This window comes from Zingiber officinale, chromosome 9B, assembly GCF_018446385.1.
Source record: "Zingiber officinale cultivar Zhangliang chromosome 9B, Zo_v1.1, whole genome shotgun sequence".
In the NCBI taxonomy this organism is placed as follows: domain Eukaryota; kingdom Viridiplantae; phylum Streptophyta; class Magnoliopsida; order Zingiberales; family Zingiberaceae; genus Zingiber; species Zingiber officinale.
Genome location: NC_056003.1, coordinates 100,837,756 through 100,860,280, shown reverse-complemented (window position 1 = coordinate 100,860,280; position 22,525 = coordinate 100,837,756).

The following is a 22,525-nucleotide window of genomic DNA, read 5'->3' as shown; positions in this document are numbered from 1 at the left end:
CCGACCCGAGTTCCTCACCTCTCCTGAACCTTTTCCTTTCTTCCCTTCTTCCTCTGTTCTTTCTCGCGGACAACACTAAGGCGACGGGCAACAGAGTTCTACCTCCGATGATCGTCGACGTCGACTGGTAGCATATCGCCGGAGCTTGCTAGAGATCGAAGCCTGGATCATCCTGATCTCTTCTTCTTCTCAACTCTTTCCACCCGAGCCCTAGGTTTTTCCATCGCCGAGTCCTCCCTCTCCTCTCTCACGCGATGCCGACACTGCCGAGCTCTCCCTTCCTTCGCAAAGCCGTCATCGCCTTGGCTTGAGGACAGATCGACAACGCCGTTGATCGAGGGAGTGCATAGGTTCCCTGTGCTCTGATTTCCCCTGGATCGTCGCCGGCATCTGAGGTATAGTCGTTCCCTAATTTTTGTTCCGGTGTCGTGGGATCAAGCTAGAGCCATCCGATCGCCGGCGTGAGGTTGCCTTAGGGCTTCGAAGGTAAGCAACCAGCCCTAATTTTTGTTCTGGTGCCCTAAGAGCTCCCACCTCCCTACACCAGCCAGTGGGGACGCCACCTAAGACCGAGCAATCAAAGTCAACCCCTGGCCACCGTGCCACTGCTAGGGACCTTTGGACGTCATCGCATTGTCAAAGAAGAAGAGTTAGGTAATGAATTTCCTTACTCTTATGCTATTGACCTATTCTCTCAGATTTGGAGATATAATCTATGTGATTGATTATGTTAATTAGAGTCAGATGGTAAGGATATGTTGATTAACTTTCAAGTATTGAATAGGTTGGGTGGAGCTAATTAGAGTTTTCTAATTAGATTAAGATTAGGTTTTGTTAGGTCTCTAAATCATTTTATGCATTTTTTTAACTTACTTTTGCACAGCAAGTTAGTTCTTTTGATGGAATTATACATCTATGATGCTTAATTTGGGATTGTAGCCTACTTTTTGACCAAAGAAGTCTAGATCAATGATAGATTGTTCACCTTACAGGTTAGGAAAACTTTACAATTGCGCGCTTCTTGTTATTTTTCTTTCTCCATCCTTTTTATGATTTTCTTCCTATTGATTGTGAGGTTCATGTTCTCTACGAGATTATTTTTAATGGTGCAGTTTTTTTTCAAAAAAATATTCTACTGATGACATGACCATATATATGAGTGAAAGGTAAGTATTTGTTTGGTTTAGCGGCGAAAATATTACACCACTAATGAACAGTTTTCTTGTTGTGTTGTTTGGTTATTCATTGAATTTTACCTCTGCATGCATGATATTATCTCGTTCTTTGAATGTCTAAACATAAAGATGAAATTTTTCGGCTATTTTTTAGTTCACGAACAGAAGCTCATTATTGTTGAAATTTCCCTTTCTACGGTCATCATTTTTAAAGTCATAATTCCTAGACCTTTGGATTGCCTAACTATGCTATTGTGGTTTATGAAATAGACAACTCTTATTTGGAAGCTTACACTCAAATTGACAACAAGTTAAAGTATGTACTTGTATGTTTTACACTACCAATCCCATTGCTTGTGTTTTCATATCACTTGACAATCTTTAACACGTGTCTCTATTCATCTAGTTCGAAGGATAAATAATTATTTTTTTGTGTTCTTGTACCATATAAGAGTTTTGTGTTTTTTCTTTCCCATTTACATTGAGTTTTTGAAAATCAAACTTGGCTTGTAGTGATAGTATCAAAAATTATATCAGTATACTTTATCTAAGTGATTGTTTGAACAGTTTTATAGCATATATCTTGACAATTAATATAATTTTGAAGATCACTATCAAGGAAGAATGTTCAAAGGAAAGTAAAGGCTAAGGAGAAGAAACCATATACTCCTTTCCCTCCTCAGCTACCAAGCAAGGTGAAGTTATTGTTGCAATCTGTAAACATTGAATCTCATATTAGACCTTCACACTTATAGATCATTAGTCCTTTTATTTTCCTTTACTAGTTTGAGAAAAAAGAATTTACTTTTTGTTGTATTGCAATATCTGCTGTGCTGCCTCTTCATCGACATCTAAGTAGAAAATCTCATTCATTTCCTCCATTCATTTCCTTCCTCATTTTCTCAATTAAAAATGTTTATAGTCTACCTTTGATGTAATCACCCACGCATATTCTATGCTTGCAGTTAATGTATTTGTTCTTTCGTCTTATTTCTAAAGTCCATTTCTTCCTCTTAGGAACATCATGTGTTGACAAGTAATGACCCTACTAATATTTCAGTTTCTGTACATGGTGATCTAGAAAAACTTACACTTCTTACTTCTCTAAATCTAGAATTAAATCATAAGTTAGATTAAATTACAGTTACTTTATCATTTCTTAGTTTTTTTTCTAACTTACATTTGCAATATTTGCATCTCGATTCATTCAATTATGTTCACTTTGTATTCAACATGAAGCTAAAAGGTGTTTTGTACATATTAAAGACTCTTTGGTGGTTTTTTTAGTTTCAATCTACTGCTCTTTTTAGCATCTTTATCCTGCTATAATGTTATTCTTTAAGATTATGTTGCATTGATTTCTAAAAGTTGCATGACATCTCTCTACTCTGCCTTCAAAACTAACGATTTATGTTGTTTCAGGTAATTACTGCAGCCATTCCTACTATTGTTTCAAGAGGTTACCATTTATGTTACATAGATAACGTTTTTTGCACTTCTGTTAGATGACTATATCAAATGATTTTTATGATTATGTAACATTTATGCAGTGCAATTAGAATCACGCGTGCAGTTTAGTTTCTAATTTGTAATATATATCTTTATTCGAATAAGTGTCCTCAAGAGTATTGGGAAGAATGCCGACAAGCTAAAAAAATGGAGAGACTTTAACAAATTAAGGAGCACTAGGAGCTGCAATCCCTCCTCTTCACCGACATCTAAGTAGAAAATCTCGTGTTATATTGTTCTACCTTTGTTTTAATAGTGTTATCATTTTGTTGGTTGCTTATGAAATTTTGTTGGTTGCTTATGAAATTTCTTCAGAATGTTATAGATATTATTTTTTAATGTTAAAAAATTGTATATTAAATTTTATTTTGAAATTTAGTATTTTGAATTATTTATAATATTAGAAAATTGTGTATTATTTTTTTTTTATCTAAAAAAGACAACGGCTTTTCACCGTTGTCGTAGATAGTTTAAAACTGTTGTTGAAGACCCTGTTATTAAAGGTAGACGCTCAAAGACAACGGTGAAAAATTGTTGTCTTTGAAGGAAAAGACAACAGTTTTTCACCATTGTAAAAATGTTGTCTTTGCCTTTAAAGACAACGGTTAAAAACTGTTGTCTTTGGGCACCCCTTTTAACAACACGGCATTTAACAACAGCTCTAAAGGGGCTACAACAACGGTGAAAAACCGTTGTTGTTAGGCTTTTTTCTTGTAGTGATAGACTTCTTCTTTTATCAGTCTAATGAGAAAGGTAGATTTTACATCCATTTGATACAGTCTGAACCCTTTATGGGCTGCATAACTGAGTAACATTCTAATAAACTCTAATCTAGCTACTGGGGCATAAGTTTCATTATAGTCTAGTCCCTCTACTTAACTAAATCCTTTAGCAACTAGCTTGACTTTGTTTCTAGTAATTTCCCCAGTTTTGCTTAATTTATTTCTAAACACTCATTTTGTTTCTATTATTTTCTTATTTTTGGGTGGTGGTACTAAATCTCAAACTTCATTTCGTTCAAATTGAGCTAGTTCCTCTTACATAACTATGACCCAGTATGGGTCAAGTAAAGATTCAGCTATGGTTTTGGGTTCAATTTTTGAAATTAGAGAGATTTAACTTAGATTTCGAAAGGACGACCTAGTTTGAACCCTTAGATCTGGATCACCAATTATTTGGTCAATAGGATGATTTGGGTTGACTTTTATGGTTCTAGATGGTTGATTTTCTTGAGTTTCTTGTTCCTCTTCATGATTTAAATCTTGATTGGTTCCTTCCAGGTTTCTGTTGCCTTGAATAAACTCAATTGGCTGAAGTTGAGTTTGTTCCAAGTTTTGTTTAGCTTCCTCAAATTTTACATTTGTGGTTTTTTCAATTCTTAAAGTAACTTTATTGTATATTCTATAACTGTTCAGTGAATATCCTACAAAAATTTCATTTTCTATTTTAGAAGTGAATTTTCTTAAGTGTTCTCTTGTGTTTAGGATGAAGGTTGGACACCCAAATACTTTAAAGTATTTTATATTGTGTTGTTTATTGTAATAAATTTCAAAAAAGGTTCTGTTATGTGTTTTATTTAGTGTTGTTCTATTTTACACATAGCAGGTTGTACTAACAGCTTCTGTCCAAAAGTACTTAGATAAATTGTATTCATTTAGCATAGTTCTAGCGACTTCAAGTAAAGTTTTATTTTTTCTTTTTACTATTCCATTTTATTGGGGAGTTTTAGGACACGAAAATTCGTGATGATATCCGTTTTCAAGATAAAATTTATTAAAGTTGTTATTTTTAAATTCTCCCCCATTGTCACTTATAATTCTTTTAATTTTAAGGTTTTTTTCATTTTCAACTTGTTTGCAGAAGTTTGTAAAGATTTCAAACATTTCATCCTTACTTTTTAGAAATTTTACCCAAGTGAACCTAGAATAGTCGTCTATTATTACTAGGCAGTATAAACTTCCATTTATTGATTTGACCCCATGGGAGTCAAATAAGTCTAAATGTAGAAGTTCTAGTATTGAGTTGGTTTGAGATTGATTAGTTGGTTTGTGAGTAGATTTTGTTTGCTTATCTTGTTGACACGCATTACATATTGTTGAGTTTAAGTTAGGTAATTTTGGTAATCCTCTAACTAATCCATTTAATTTGCTTATATTTCTAAAATTTGTGTGTGACATTCTTCTATGTCATAACCAAGTTTCTTCTTTTTGTGTTAAATAACACTTAATTGAAGAAGTGGTTAAGTTAATTACATAGATGTTATCTTTTCTAAACCCTTTTAGACTTATTGTAGGGTTATCTAGGTGTTTGATTAAGCATTCTGAAGATAAGAACCTAACCTTATACCTAGTGTCACACAATTGACTGATACTTAAGAGATTATACTTGAAATTTTCAACAAGTAAAATATTTGTAATAATGAAGTCAAATTTAAGCTCAATGTTGCCTATACCAATTACCTTGAGTTTGCCATTGTTTCCAAAGGTAACTGTTCATAAACTTTTGTAGGTAAATTGAGTGAATTTGGTGTGATCTCCAGTCATATGTTTGGATCAACCACTGTCCAAGATCCACTTGGTTTCCTACAATAGGTAGGAGTTGAAGGTTAGTCTATGTTTTAATTCCAACTTTGCTTAGGAAAAAATAATAGTAAAATAATAATAATAATAATAATAATAATAATAATAATAATAATAATAATTATTATTATTATTATTATTATTATTATTATTATTATTATTATTATTATTATGGTTAAACAAAAATGATTTTTTAAGTTAAAATAATTTTTTAAGTTAAAAGGATTTTCGAAGAGTTTAAGTTAAGAATATTTTTTTAAAATAAATTTTAAGTTTAAGAGAAAAATAAATTTTAAGTTTAAACGAATTTTTTAAAAAAAATTTTAAGTTAAAAGAATTTTTTTTAAAATACATTTTAAGTTTAAAAGAATTTTAAAATAGATTTTAAGTTAAAAATAATTTTTAAAATAAATTTTAAGTTAAAAAGAATTTTTAAAAATAAATTTTAAGTTCAAAAGAATTTTTAAAATAAATTTTAAGCTAAAAGAATTTTTTTTTTAAAAGGAATTTTTTTAAAATAAATTTTAAGTTAAAAATAATTTTTTAAAATAAATTTTAAGTTAAAAAGAATTTTAAAAAATAAATTTTAAGTTAAAAATATTTTTAAAATAAATTTTAATAAAAAATACTTTTATTTAATTTTATTTTAATTTAATTTAATTTAACTTAATTTAATTTAATTTAAGTTGATTTGATTTGATTTGATTTAATTTAATTTAAGTTCTTAGTTATCTCACCCGATCTATATTTTCAATCAGGCAATCCTATAATTTTGTGAGATGAATTAGGTTCAGTTTTAGGGTTTGGTTTAACTTTGTGTTAGATTCAGGTTTAGCTTTGAGCTCAACAAATAGACATTCTTTGGATAAACTTCTGGGCTATGGTAAGTCACTTGGACATTATTAGAGTAACCATGCATTCGAGGTTTTCCAAATAGTCATATCCACTGAACTTAATATAAAACATTGATCTAACTAGTTAGAATCCGTAAAAGGTAGCTTCGGTTAGTTCCACTAAGCAAAATGCACCAGGTCGAAGTCATATCTTCCTTGACATGCATAGACATAGTTTCCATAACGTACTATCATCCAAAACTTCACCAGTACCGTTAGTCAAGTTAAATTATTTTCCCTTTGAACTAGTCCTAATTACCTTACCGGACATATTGGTTTTGGTCACCCTGTCGGGTAGGCTAATTTTTGGAGGTACCGGCTATTCTGGAGCCTTCCCCTGAATTATTGGTCTGTTATTTTTAAGTTTTAATTCTAGGTTTCTGTTTGTTACTTTTATAACTATATTTAACTTGATGATATTCTGACTTTTTTTATGGGTTCTAAGATATTTTGATTTTGAATTTGTTGTTCTAGATTTGTAATTTGGTTTTTGATTTGATTTATGTGATTTTACATAATATATTTTATCTTTGGGTATGTAATATTGGTTAATTCCTACTTTGTGGTTAAGCACGCTTTCGGAACCCACGCTTTATTTTATTGTTTATGTTGGGTTATTAGTGATTTAAATGTTTTATTCGAACTTGACTTGTAGCCAAGTCCGATTTTGTTATAAATTACTTTTTGATTATTTAAAATAAGATCTAAATTTTTAGATCTTGTTATAAATTTTTCTAGAAGATCTTTTAGTTTATTAATCTCTATTTTCAATGTTGAATTTTCCTCCTCAAGTGTTAAGTCTTGAGTTGGATTAGAATTTATGATTTGTTCCTTAAGGTTTTGATTTTCCTCAAGGAGCAATTTATTTTCTTTTTCTAATGTAGTTAATTTCTTAACTAAGCAAGCAATTATTTTAAAAAATTTCTTATTCAAATTAGAGTATACCTCTTCGAGACTTTCGGAAACGAGTACGAACTCGTGACTCGATTTTGGTTCGGACCCGTCTTCCGATTCATCCTCCGATTCTGCTTCGCGAGCCATCAACGTGAGGTAACTTTGGTACTTCTATCTTCAGCCTCTGATTATTCTAAAGATGAGTTGTCCCACGTTGCTTTAAGAGTCTTCTTCTTGGTTGTCTTCGTCTTGTCGCTCTTCAATCTCGGGCACTCGTTCTTGTAGTGACCCTTCTTGTTGCACCCGAAGCATGTCACGTTCCTTGGTTCGGTTGGAGAGTTGATCTTCTACAGATCCTTCTTGCTAAAATTCTTCTTCCTCCTGGTGAACATCTTTCTTACCAGATTCACCAGGTACTCTTCGTCTTCTGAATCCTGGTAAAACTCATCTTCATGTTCAAGCTTTGTAAGATACCGTAAAAGTAAATAATAAATATTATTGGACGAAAAATTTTGTTGGATTTTTCGGGGATTTTTAGAAATTTTCTGGGAATTTTTCAGAGCTCTTAAGACGGGTTTTGAGGGGATCAATTTCGGGTACAAATAAGGCTTGTTAGGGATACCCGTTTAGGTGAGGAAATGTTTATAATTATAAATTATTTTTCTTTCCTTTAATTCCCTTCCCAAGCGCCGTTTCCCCTAAACCCGACGCTGATCCTTCCTCTCCAGCCTCCCCCGACCTCCCTTTCTTCTCCGATCTCCCTCGCAGACGAGCGACGATCGGCGATCCCTCCTTCCCTTCTCGATGTCGCCGGCGCAAAGCAACCACCGGAGCTTTAGGAGGGAGTGAGTTGCTGATCCTCCGTCCTCTCCCTCTCGATTTCTCTCCCACGGATGATCCGACGCACCCGACGCCGACGGAGAGCGTCGTCCACCTGCGAACTCGGCTTCAACGCGCTGCCTGAGGACCTCACCGGAATCTTGAAGGTGCTGACCCCAATCGCTTCCTCGTTGGTTCCTTGTGTGCGATGGGCGGCGGTTCAGCATCTAGGGCACGGCGTGAAGAGGTTGATTCGTATCCTTTCCGGCCGATTGAGCCCTTTCTCTTCTCCTCTTCGTTCTGTTCACTAGAGGGTATAGCCGATCATCACCAGCCGAGGTGGATCGCACGACATCGACTGTAAATGATCACTTAAGGTAAGGCCTTGTTTGGAAATGCTGTGAATTCAAGAATTCTTGTGAATTGGGTTTGTTTGTGGTATTCTCTCTTATTTGGACTAGAAGGAGGCTTTGGATTCAAATACTGGTGGAATGCTCCTTTGTTGTTCGCTGATCTTCTCCAATTCTTGCGGCTGGGTTCTGTGGAAGCTGTCGGATGAGGAGGTAAGGTTCTGTTAAGGTGAATCTTGTACTGTGGATTAGGGTTTCAGCAATTCTTTGCTATACAATTGAGTTTTTGGATTGGTTCTTGGAAGAATTGGTGGTGGTGTTCTGTTGTAGCTTCCGGACAGTGGCGGGCTAGTTGTTGGCTATGGGATTTGCTGGCCTCTCTCAAGGTAAGTGTCTTTCAGTGCTGTACTACTAGTTTTCTTATTAGAATGCTACTCTATTAGGTTTTCTAAGGGATTTGGTTGTGATAAGTTGATTTGTGATGGTTATTTGGTGAATGATTTATGTAAATGGATACATGATCATTATTGGTATGTGTTGGATTGATTGAGGTTTGTATTGGGTTGAAATTTGTGGATATGATGATTGGTTGATGTAGATTGTTAGGTGATCATTCTTGAGATCATTGGATTGCTTGTTGGTTGGATTATCAGATGTGGTGGTTTGGTTAGTTGTAGATGATCATGTTAGATTGCTGTGGATTTATGATAGAGATTTGATTTTATGATAGGTTAATTGGATAATTAGCGAATTGGGAAGTATTGTGATGTTGTGGGGTTTCATTGTATGATAGATGAGTGAATAAAGATTTGTATCATATTATATTGGAGCCTTTGTGATATGTGGTTGTTTGGATTGAAGTGAAGGATTGTGGATTTAGCTAAACCTAATTGGAGTAAGGGATTAGGTTAATTATTTCGATTAGGTTTTTCCCTAATTAAATTGGGAAGTTTATTTAGCTATTTGCTACTTAAGTAATTAGCTAAATATATTATATGATCACAGGACTTGGATTTGGGACGAGCGTCTCGACGTGGGATTTTCGGACACGATCTACGTATTAAGGCGGGTACTTCTTCTCTTATCTCTTCAGTATATTGATCTTAGTGCATGAGTTATATTTTCGAATAGCTCCTGTATTTATCTTGACTCCACTCGTATTTTTCCCGCGTTTGATACTTCCACTCAATCTTTGAGCTACTCGTTTCTGTATCTATACAGTCTCTCGTTGCTATCTATGATATTTAGCAGATACCAGACATTAGGTACTAGACACTAGATATATAGTTACCGGACACTAGATACTAGATATTAGATTCTGGATAGATAGATACCATATACCATGTTTACTTGCTTTGACTGCTATCTATTCATGTTTCTTATTGAGCATGCTGGCTTCATATAGCATACATGTTTTCTGTTTATATATATATGATGACTGCTGCCTTATTCGCATCATGTCATTGCATGCATGTCGGCGACCATGTCTCCCTTGTGGTTGAGAGGGTCATTGGCCAGGGCCGCACGCTCGGCCACTCATGGGTAGTGGCGGCTGGAGCGTGCCGCTTGTCCTGTCGTGCCACACTCGGCCACTCATGGGTAGTGGCGGCTGGAGTTGCGGGCAGCAGGGACCCCCGTCGCAGACGTAGCTATTCAGCTACTATGCAACTGTCCACTAGGTCACTAGAGAGTAGTGGCGGCTGGAGTGTCGTACAGTTGTCATCGATCCGGCCTCTCGACCATACAGGGGTCGTGGTGCAGAGAGGTGGGCGGGGTGACCATCCGTACATACGCTGTTGTTATTATATCTGTTGGTTGTTTACTTATGCTGTTGTTGCTTATCTATGCTGCTATTACTAGCTTATGCTATTGTTGTTTATTTATGATGTTATGCTTACATAGGTTGAGATTTATACTTGTGATATGTGTTTAGACACTGACCTACCTACTGTTGACATGTATATACCTTACACGATACCATGTAGTTATGAGCAGTATTGTAGCAGGACTTTGCTACACTTTACCTTTTACTACTAGCCTAGGATATGGTTTCAGGTATGGACACTTATTATGATATCATTATAGTATCTGCTATTTCTATACGAGACTGTATACCTTTGCATCTCTAGTTCTTTACTATACTCATGCACTATCTGTCTATTACCCACTGAGTCTTTATACTCACCACCTCGTATATTGGTAATTTCGCCAGGTAGCAGGTAAAGGATTTATGGAGTCGCCTGGAGATCCTGTCCGCCAGTTCCACGTCACATTCGAGGACGATACTATGATTTTGGTTTTCATTTTATTGTGAGTTAAACCTTTGAATTTAGCATTGTAATAATTGGGCTGTGGACTTGTTATTTTGTATTTGGTTGTTTGTCGAGGAGTCAAGCCGGGCCGGCCCACGGTGAGTTTTCGTTACTTTATACTTGTTATTTTTGCTTTCCGCTGTGTTTGATTTTCCAGCCGTGTGGGCTGCATATTATCTGCGTGGTTGTGATTTAATTTGCATATGTATTATCTGTTGGTGATGTATACCGGTTTCATTTGTCACTGCTACAGGGAGGTGCTGTCCGATTTTCATCGGACAACCTTACTCTCGGGGCGTGACAATTTATTGGTATCAGAGCTACAGGTTTTATGAGGCCTATTTTCGTTTGGTTTTTTCGTGATTTGGTTTCTCGATGTGACTTTTCGGGTTTTGGGACCAGGCAGCGACAGGATTCTCCAATCTAAAGGAGGTATGTTTGCATATTGTTATCTTACATTTTTGTTAGTGCATGCATAGTTGTTATGTTAGTTATGTTATGTATTAGTATGCTTTTGTTAGTACATGTCCAGTTGTTTGTAGCATACATCAAATGTGTTGGGTCAATCACTGATCACGGTTGACCCTACTAGAGATCAAGGAATACAGTCTCATAGGACTTCTTTTACTATACCACTAGTGTTATTAATTTCTGCTGTCACCAGTTTAGTAGTGGTTAGTATATGCTAAATATCATATTTCTTCGGTTCGTGGAGAACCAATTTCCTCGTATTGCTTTGGTTCATAGAGAACTGATTTACCCTTATTGACTTGGGTAGTAGAGGATTGATTTATCCTAGTTGGTTTGGTTCGTAGAGGACCAATTACTCTTGTTGCGCTTAGTAGAGGATCCTAGTTGGTTCGGTTAGTAGAGGACCGATGTACCCTTGTCGACTTGCTTAGTAGGGTTGATTTACTCTGTTGGTTTGATTAGTAGAGGATCGACTTATTCTAGTTGCTTTAGCCTATAGAGGTTCGATTTACCGTTGTTGACTTGGTCAGTAGAAGATTGATCCGTTCTTGTCGGTGTAGATGGTAGAGTACTGAGTTAATTTTATTAGTTCGGTAGTAAGAGACCGACTCACTCTATTTTATAGAGATTCTGATCCTCGGGTTATGTGTGCTGGTTAGATAACCTAAAAGTTACATTTGAGTTCAGGACTTATACAGACGGAGAATTGTCTGAGTTAGCTGCATACCATTACTGGCTTGACTAGTTTGTAGAGGATCGATGTATCCTATTATACAGAGACTTTAACCATAGACTGTATGTACCTGGTAGGATGACCTTGAGGGTACATTTGAATAGATGACCCCCACTGACGTGAAAAAGTATAGAGCTAGCTGCTTAACACTTACGTGATACCTTTGTTATATAGGTGTATGAGATGATGAGTACATTCAGATATATGACTTGTACTGATGAAGAAAGGATGATGTTAGCTGCATATCCTTTATGTGACTGGGCACCATATAAAGGAAGATGAAGAAAATATTTATTGAGAACAACATATCTCGGTGATTATGTTGAGGTGTTTGAGAGAGTACTTCTCTACCTCCTTGGGAGGCATGATGATTTATAAGGCGATGGTTAGCTGATTTGTCTATTTTTGTCCCATGGGAGATCCTGACTCATGGACCGATTGGACCTAGGTAGATATCCTCGATGATACATATTGATATATGATCTGTAGGGATGCAAAGTATGTGGTGTTAGTTGCCTAACACCTACGAGGTTCTACCATCACTGAATGGAAATATCAGATGATAATATTCAAGTAGCAGAGTGACCATTGGCAGTTATGTCGATTAGCTATTCATTGAGGGTACTCCTCTACCCTTGTGTCCATTGCTCGTCACTAAAGGTTACTGAACCGCAGGTGGAGCAATCGTAGTATGGGTTACAAGACCTTGAACACACGATCATTTACTAAAGGTCTCGAAGTCTATATGTTAGATCAGGATGTTTGATATTTTTATCGACAATTGTCGGGCACTTACGGTACGACTATGAGAATTATGGAGATACTTTATATCTATGGGAGGTTAGGTGTGATCCTGAGTCACTTCTTATCCAGGAGGAGTTTCTGTAGGAAAACACCTCGATATGGATTTGTGATACATCCGGGTGACACCCGATGTATAGGGACTTAGAGCGTTTCTATTGGTTGAATGACATAAAAAAAAGACATCGCGGATTTTGTAGCTTGATGTCTATTATATCAGCAAGTGGAGGCTGAACATCAGTGATTAGTAGGATTATCTCCGTTGATTTGGATACTGAAGTGGAGTTGGGGGCGTGTTATGACGGATTTTGTTGTGGGATTATCCAAGACTTAGAGAGGATATTTTGGTTTGGGTAATCATTGTCGGGCGACAACTTACTCCCTCGCTATTGATTTGTAGGATGTATCCATTGGATTGAGTAGCAGGATTATATGGTAGAGAGATTACCGAACCTTATGGTATATCTCTGAGTGTTATATTAGATGGAGATCCGCGATTTCATATCATGGTTCTGATCGAGATTACCGCAGACTTTGGATTAGGAGCTTTGTTTTAGTATGGATTTTTACCCTCAGATTGATGGATGGTTTGAGCGCCCTATATAGATGTTGGAGGATCTGATGATAATGGATTTTGGATTTCAGAGGTAGTTGATTTAGCCATAGTTGGCTAGACAACAGTGTGAGAGTAGCGGAAGCAGGATGAGTTCATAACCCACAGAGTTTTTCTTCGAGGTTGGAGATTTGTTATGATACTTGGATGCAGTGGTATATGAGTTTGTTGCTTGATGGTTACCCTTGGATGAGGATCCCTGTCTTGAGCAGTAAATTTGGGGACCAAATTTTTATTAGTGGGGGAGAATGTAAGATATCGTAAAAGTAAATAATAAATATTATTGGACGAAAAATTTTGTTGGATTTTTCGGGGATTTTTAGAAATTTTCTGGGAATTTTTCATAGCTCGTAAGACGGGTTTTGAGTGGATCAATTTCGGGTACCAATAAGGCCTGTTTGGGATACCCGTTTAGATGAGGAAATGTTTATAATTATAAATTATTTTTCTTTCCTTTAATTCCCTTCCCAAGCGCCGTTTCCCCTAAACCCGACGCTGATCCTTCCTCTCCAGCCTCCCCCGACCTCCCTTTCTTCTCCGATCTCCCTCGCAGACGAGCGACGATCGGCGATCCCTCCTTCCCTTCTCGGTGTCGCCGGCGCAAAGCAACCACCGGAGCTTTAGGAGGGAGTGAGTTGCTGATCCTCCGTCCTCTCCCTCTCGATTTCTCTCCCACGGATGATCCGACGCACCCGACGCCGACGGAGAGCGTCGTCCACCTGCGAACTCGGCTTCAACGCGCTGCCTGAGGACCTCACCGGAATCTTGAAGGTGCTGACCCCAATCGCTTCCTCGTTGGTTCCTTGTGTGCGATGGGCGGCGGTTCAGCATCTAGGGCACGGCGTGAAGAGGTTGATTCGTATCCTTTCCGGCCGATTGAGCCCTTTCTCTTCTCCTCTTCGTTCTGTTCACTAGAGGGTATAGCCGATCATCACCAGCCGAGGTGGATCGCACGACATCGACTGTAAATGATCACTTAAGGTAAGGCCTTGTTTGGAAATGCTGTGAATTCAAGAATTCTTGTGAATTGGGTTTGTTTGTGGTATTCTCTCTTATTTGGACTAGAAGGAGGCTTTGGATTCAAATACTGGTGGAATGCTCCTTTGTTGTTCGCTGATCTTCTCCAATTCTTGCGGCTGGGTTCTGTGGAAGCTGTCGGATGAGGAGGTAAGGTTCTGTTAAGGTGAATCTTGTACTGTGGATTAGGGTTTCAGCAATTCTTTGCTATACAATTGAGTTTTTGGATTGGTTCTTGGAAGAATTGGTGGTGGTGTTCTGTTGTAGCTTCCGGACAGTGGCGGGCTAGTTGTTGGCTACGGGATTTGCTGCCCTCTCTCAAGGTAAGTGTCTTTCAGTGCTGTACTACTAGTTTTCTTATTAGAATGCTACTCTATTAGGTTTTCTAAGGGATTTGGTTGTGATAAGTTGATTTGTGATGGTTATTTGGTGAATGATTTATGTAAATGGATACATGATCATTATTGGTATGTGTTGGATTGATTGAGGTTTGTATTGGGTTGAAATTTGTGGATATGATGATTGGTTGATGTAGATTGTTAGGTGATCATTCTTGAGATCATTGGATTGCTTGTTGGTTGGATTATCAGATGTGGTGGTTTGGTTAGTTGTAGATGATCATGTTAGATTGCTGTGGATTTTTGATAGAGATTTGATTTTATGATAGGTTAATTGGATAATTAGCGAATTGGGAAGTATTGTGATGTTGTGGGGTTTCATTGTATGATAGATGAGTGAATAAAGATTTGTATCATATTATATTGGAGCCTTTATGATATGTGGTTGTTTGGATTGAAGTGAAGGATTGTGGATTTAGCTAAACCTAATTGGAGTAAGGGATTAGGTTAATTATTTCGATTAGGTTTTTCCCTAATTAAATTGGGAAGTTTATTTAGCTATTTGCTACTTATGTAATTAACTAAATATATTATATGATCACAGGACTTGGATTCGGGACGAGCGTCTCGACGTGGGATTTTCGGACACGATCTACGTATTAAGGCGGGTACTTCTTCTCTTATCTCTTCAGTATATTGATCTTAGTGCATGAGTTATATTTTCGGATAGCTCCTGTATTTATCTTGACTCCACTCATATTTTTCCCGCGTTTGATACTTCCACTCAATCTTTGAGCTACTCGTTTCTGTATCTATACAGTCTCTCGTTGCTATCTATGATATTTAGCAGATACCAGACATCAGGTACTAGACACTAGATATATAGTTACCGGACACTAGATACTAGATATTAGATTCTGGATAGATAGATACCATATACCATGTTTACTTGCTTTGACTGCTATCTATTCATGTTTCTTATTGAGCATGCTGGCTTCATATAGCATACCTGTTTTCTGTTTATATATATATGATGACTGCTGCCTTATTCGCATCATGTCATTGCATGCATGTCGGCGACCATGTCTCCCTTGTGGTTGAGAGGGTCATTGGCCAGGGCCGCACGGTCGGCCACTCATGGGTAGTGGCGGCTGGAGCGTGCCGTTTGTCCTGTCGTGCCGCACTCGGCCACTCATGGGTACTAGCGGCTGGAGTTGCGAGCAGCAGGGACCCCCGTCGCAGACGTAGCTATTTAGCTACTATGCAACTGTCCACTCGGTCACTCGAGAGTAGTGGCGGCTGGAGTGTCGTACAGTTGTCATCGATCCGGCCTCTCGACCATACAGGGGTCGTGGTGCAGAGAGGTGGGCGGGGTGACCATCCGTACATACGCTGTTGTTATTATATCTGTTGGTTGTTTACTTATGTTGTTGTTGCTTATCTATGCTGCTATTACTAGCTTATGCTATTGTTGTTTATTTATGCTGTTATGCTTACATAGGTTGAGATTTATACTTGTGATATGTGTTTAGACACTGACCTGCCTACTGTTGACATGTATATACCTTACACGATACCATGTAGTTATGAGCAGTATTGTAGCAGGACTTTGCTACACTTTACCTTTTACTACTAGCCTAGGATATGGTTTCAGGTATGGACACTTATTATGATATCATTATAGTATCTGCTATTTCTATACGAGACTGTATACCTTTGCATCTCTAGTTCTTTACTATACTCATGCACTATCTGTCTATTACCCGCTGAGTCTTTATACTCACCACCCCGTATATTGGTAATTTTGCCAGGTAGCAGGTAAAGGATTTATGGAGTCGCCTGGAGATCCTGTCCGCCAGTTCCACGTCACATTTGAGGACGATACTATGATTTTGGTTTTCATTTTATTGTGAGTTAAACCTTTGAATTTAGCATTGTAATAATTGGGCTGTGGACTTGTTATTTTGTATTTGGTTGTTTGTCGAGGAGTCAAGCCGGGCCGGCCCACGGTGAGTTTTCTTTACTTTATACTTGTTATTTTTGCTTTCCGCTGTGTTTGATTTTCCAGCCGTGTGGGCTGCATATTATCTGCGTGGTTGTGATTTAATTTGCATATGTATTATCTGTTGGTGATGTATACCGGTTTAATTTGCATATGTATTATCTGTTGGTGATGTATACCGGTTTCATCGGACAACCTTACTCTCGGGGTGTGACAAGCTTGGTCTTTGTTCTTTCCTTGGAGGAACCTGCAAACAAGACAATACCTTTCTCGGTCCCGACGTTAGTTTGCTCGTGCAATTCTAATTCGTAAAATAATTCGTCTAATTTTAACTTAGATAATTTTTTTGAAATTTTGTAATCATCCACGAAAGATGCCCACAATGTATTACGTGGAAAAGCATTTAAAGTGTACCGGATTAGATCGTGATTCTCCATTTGGTGGCCTATCGCGTGGAGTCCATTGAGGATGTCTTTGATCCTCGTATGAAGTTGACTCATCGTTTCTCCTTCCTGTATTTTAATATTAAAAAGCTTATTTAATAGAAGGTCGCACTTAGTTACTTTGGCGTCGCTCGTTCCTTCGTGTAGTTCAATCAACTTGTCCCATAATTCTTTTGCGTTTTGATACGATCCTTCTCGGTTCAACTCTTCCTTCGTCAGCCCGCACTGTAGAGTATTAAGAGCCTTGAAGTCTGTAGAAGATTTCTTTCTCATTTTCAGAGTCTACTGTTCCGGATCCAGTGGATTTCCGGAGTTGTCGACCGGCACCTTGTAGCCTCTGGTGACGCTAAACCATTGGTCGAAGTCAGTCTTTAGGTAGACCTCCATCTGCTTCTTCCAGTACGGGAAATCATCCCCATTGAATAGGGGAGGACGTATTGAAGCCTTCGACTTGAGACATTTTTGTCCTACACACAATTAAATAAAGAAATAAAGAAAATCCCAAGACTTGGTCTTGGATTAGTAGTGCTGGAATAAATAAAAAGAATCTAAGAACTAAATTGGTGTTGTACCAATTTAGATTAATTGCGATGAGAAGATTTCTAAAAAGGTAACAATACTAGTTTGGAATATAACGAAAAACTGAAAAACTGAAAAAAAAAAAAAATAGAAAAAGATTCCACCCCCTTGTCTGATTGGTGGTTAGACCAAATCAGAGCGGTACCTGCTCTAATACCACTTGTTGGATCGAGAATTTGCTAGAGGGGGTGAATAGTGATTAAAAACTTTTAGCGAGACTATGCAACAGAATAAACACGAAAACAACAATGCTAATACAAGTAATTTTTATTTGGTTCGGAGCCTTCGGCGACTCCTACTCCAAAGTCCGCACTCGTTGAGTGCTTTCGTTGGACAATCCACTAGCAATTAGAAAAGTTGATTACAAAAGTAAGGTACAGAAATGCTAGTAAAAATAATACCAACAATAATTTAGAAGAAAGAAAAAACAGCACTTGTCAGAGAGCCTTCGCAGCATCGCAGGAGCACAGCAGAGCAATCGATGGGAGATCTTGTCATGAATTGTACTTTGCTCCAGGCCTCACCCTCCTTATATTCCAACCCTGGATAATATTTTTCAGGGGTTATAAAAAGACTCCTAGACCTAAAAAATATTGATAAACTCTTGTATTAATTTCCTAGCAATTTCTTGAGTTTTCAGGGAGTATAAGAGTCTTCTCCGCCTTCAACAAAGGAAATTTTCTTTTAGTATTTTATTTGCCTTGGATTAATAATCATCTAAGTTATAACCAAGTAAATTTTTTGTCTTTTCTTTTTTAGTTGTTTAATTTAATTTATTATAATTATGTTGTTGTTACTAATTAAAGTTGAAAGATTGAGAAGATGTTGTTTTTTTTTATTTTGATAGGCAATTTACCCCCCTCTTGCCGGGCCTGCTGCGCCAACAGACATGTCTAGGTCCATCAGTGGATTTTGACCTGAAATCCACTGATGACCCTAGGTTATTTGGATTTCTTCAAATTCACGTTCCTTAGGAAGGTTTAAGAGAGAAGAAGCTAGATATAGTGTCAAAATTTAGTTTTAACTACTACCGACAAAGTTCTTGTAGCGTGTCAGTTGGCACAAAACAATGTACCTGATTTGTATCCAATGAACAACAACTAATGTCCTATTTTATTTTTCAAGTACAATGACACTCATTTTATTTTCACAACTTAGATAGAGTTAAAAATAAATTTACAAGACTTTTAAATTTTCAACCCCAACATACAGAGTTGAAATGCACTATTGGACTGAGCATATTATATTTCTGAAAATTCACAACTGTTAGTGAGTTTTTAGTTTACAAAATGAAGATATAGTGTGAAGTATTAGTTCTGCCTTGCTGGGATTGGTTTACACTTCTCATATAATAAATAACATTGTATTAAAAAACAAACACTGCATATAAAGTGTAAGATCGAAAAGAATTTAGATATTTCCACAATGGCATGATATTGTCCACTTTGGGCCTAAGCCCTCATGATTTTTCTCTTAGGCTCTACCCAAAAGGCCTCATACCAACGGAAATATCTTTCTCTTATCCCGTGTGTTTTCAATATGGGACTATGTTTGCAACCTTACAACCCCAACACAAAGATATAACAATAACATCACTTTGCACAACTGTTTTATTATAACACTATGGATGTACTGCATACAAAATATATGGATCCACTCATTTTGCTTACAAAATATATAAATCAAGTAAAATATTCATATATATATATATATATATATATATATATATATATATATATATATATATATATATATATATATATATATATATATATATATATATATATAAAAGTAAGTCAAGAACTAAGGGTTGGCGACATTCTATAAGTTCTTCGATTATAGCCAGTTGTTTACACTGGCTACATTTGACTTTTATCATCTCATTATGTTTTGACTCAATCCGTGCATTCTTTCGCCTATCGGGTTGCACAAGGCTACGAAGACATAGAACTATAATGTTGTTTACGCCCCTAGGCCAAAATTTCTTACTTCAATAGGGGTAAATACAATCCATGTATGTCGCATTCCAATTCTGTGAATGAAAATAATGCTCACAAAATGAGAGTGTATCTATGTTCCGGTGAATGATGATGGCAATAACATGTGAGCAAGGTAGTCTTGAAATTTGAAACTCCTCGTAGTTACAATATTTTCTTTCCAAATCAATAATGAATGAAGCACCTCATATCTCTACTTCCATTTCAGATTGAGAGTAGAATGTACTTTATATTGTCTAGCTTTCTCTCTCCTTGAATCCATTTCTTTGATAGCATGAGGTGTCAAAGCAATATACCATTTCAAGACTTTCTCCCTACGGTTAAAGAGCCATTAAACTACTTTTCTTCTTGTATTGTTAATTAACTTATTTATGGGAAGTTCACATGTATGCTTGAACAAAGCATTTAAACTTTCTACACAATTAGTGGTTAGCATTGTGTACCTTCTCCCAGTAAAGTGTACATTAGCTCATCTTTTAAGGACTAAAGCCACTTATGGGCATCTGGATATTTTTTAAGTATGGACTGCATTATTAGATCGTATTAGAGTGTTATATTTGCTAGTGTTGCTACCCAAAACAAGCCTAAAGTTGACCTACTGCCAGTATTTGTTACAATATTGCAAGATATATGGTGGCAATAGAAAGTATAATGGACAGTTGGGTAGATTTTCCTAATTGTTGATATAATACCACGGTATCTATCTGATACTATGCTCATTGACTGTGCATCAACAACAAAGAATCTCTTCATATGATCCAAAAACCATTCTCATGTAGACCCACATTCAACTTCAGTGATTCCAAAGGCTACTGGAAAGACATTGTCATTAGCATCAATTGATGTAACCATCAATAACACACCTGGTTACTTCCCTCTTAGATATGTGGCATCAATTCTGATCAATTTGCACAGATAAGACTTGAATACTTTTCAACAAGCTCTAAAACCCTAAAAATAGTGTTGGAATTGATTGTCACCATTCCTGTGTTGTGCTACATAGATTTTAGGATCTCTGATTCTTAACTCACATAGATATAATGAAAGATATCTATATGTTTGGTTAAAATCTCCAACGACCTTTTTCATCGCTTTCTCCTGAGCTATGTATGCTTTTCTATATGATATGGTCACTCCAAACTTAGATTTTATATCTGATATAATCTTACTTGGTTTGTACTGTTCATTAGTAACAAATTGTTCTTCAATAAAAGAGACTACAAAGGAGGAAAAGCATGATTAATGATCAGCACTTTTCCTAATTGTATCACATTGGTGTTCCTTTACATATTTCGTAACGGTGAACTCTACATCCCCGGGCAACTACTCTCTATATACATGGTTGATCAAAGCAGATAATTTTTACTTTATTTTTTCGAGTGTCAATTGAGTTATATCTCATATGTTTAACATGACATATTTCACAAGTACATTCTTGAACTTTTGTCAAAAAAATCTGTTCAACACAAAATTCATATATGTTGCCTTTTCAAATAGCCTTTAGAGCAATCAAGAATTTATAATATATGAATCATCAACTATTGGGAACTCCTCCTCTAAATCATTATATTATTCTGGAAAAATTTTATATTGTTCAATCTGTATATCATCAATTAAAATTTCTTATATATCTGTATTGCATTATAAATCCTTTTCAATTCAAATATAATGCTCTTCATCTTCCCTCCAAATAGGCTCAAACTTAAATAGGTAAATCTATTAAAGCGTCAGGATGTGGCCTCCATCAGATAGAACAAAAGACAATCTTAGCATGGAGTTGTTTAGCTTTACATGTGAGATAAACCTCCACCAAACATCACACAGGCAAAACAGACATGCATGCACACCCACGGCCATGCACATCACATGGACTTCACACACACCAATCACAAAAACTTACATTCTCCATGCCCATGCACATCACATAGATTCCATAACATATACAATCTCTACACCATTCCCATAACCATGCAATTCCATGCCCATGCACTAAACCGAAACCAAAAAGCCATGAAATGAAATCAACGCCTTGGTCACCTGCAGCAAAATCCGGACTTAGGTAAAAGCTCCGAACGCTGCACACTACAACCCCTATGTTCTGTACATATCCACAAAGTGGTACACATGAATTTGAATCTTGCGCAACATTCATAGGCTCAAATTAATCAACAAGTATTTCACAAAGATTCAAAACCTCATCTTATAAATATTTACTTTTTCATTTAGATCAAATGTTAAATTGTTACTTGTATTTCTATTTATATTATGTACACCACTATACTCAGAAAACGATAGAATATTTGTTCTGGATAATTTTCTTATAATAACTCCACGTCCCATGAGAATTTGTATCTAGCGTATTCCATATCGCAGAGAAAATTTTTTTCAGTAATATGATCGTCCTTGATAAATAAAGTACAAACTAATTTAGCAAACTTACAATTACATAATCAAGTATTATTGTACATACTAATTTAGCAAAGACCATGTAACGATAGATATGGTGTACATATTAGATTTTCATAATTTATCAGTGGTTGTGACACAATCTGACTAATAGACCTAAGGTTTTTGTAATTTTACATAATTTCAACGACTATGAAGGGTTGAGTGAGGAAAAGATATATATGGTATAAAAGTAAAGTTTTAACCAAAGATCACGTTGGGTCTAATATCATCCCATATCAAGCCTGCATTGAAGCAAAAACTTCTTGTAACGTTGAACCACCACTGAGAGCTCTAAATAAGCAATGGATAGCACAATTTAACTCCTTGTAACACAAGAAACTCACAATACGTTAAATGGGTGTAACCAATAAGTTTAGGTTCATCAGTGAGTTTTGATTAAAATCCATTGATGGACCTAGGGTAATTGGATGTCCATGGAGGGTTGAGTGAGAAGAAGGTAGATATGGTATTAAATCAAATTTTGATCAAGGAAGAAAGCGGGACTGATATGATCGCATATTAAGCCTAACGTACTAATACCTACCATATCAA